General features: G+C 49.5%; 1 protein-coding gene across 1 annotated transcript in view; it reads right to left on the reverse strand.

The window, feature by feature from the left end:
• GPATCH1 (G-patch domain containing 1) overlaps window positions 1-317 on the reverse strand; it is a 38136-nt gene that overhangs the window by 21211 nt on the left and 16608 nt on the right. The window lies entirely within an intron of this gene.

The following is a 317-nucleotide window of genomic DNA, read 5'->3' on the forward strand; positions in this document are numbered from 1 at the left end:
AGATTTGTCAGCTACCTGAAACTCTGAACTCGTACCCAGTGAAGCACTGAATGCTCGCTGGCGGAAGCAGTCAGCCCCAGTGGCACAGTAGGCTCAACCTGAGGCTTTTAACAATAGTATATGATGCCTGGACCACCCCACAAAGTCAGCTCTCATTCGAGTTTCCCAGGCTTCCCAGGTGGTGGTAAGGTTCCCAAGTGGTTTCCTGGTGCGACCACCTGGTATGATGAAAACCCACAAAAGACTGGTATTATCGCTGTCAGAAAATCTCATTCTCTATCGCCTTAGCCTGACCACCTTCTCTGAAAAACAGAGAC

This window comes from Pteropus vampyrus, unplaced genomic scaffold (genome assembly GCF_000151845.1).
Source record: "Pteropus vampyrus isolate Shadow unplaced genomic scaffold, Pvam_2.0 Scaffold196, whole genome shotgun sequence".
NCBI classification, from domain to species: Eukaryota; Metazoa; Chordata; class Mammalia; order Chiroptera; family Pteropodidae; genus Pteropus; species Pteropus vampyrus.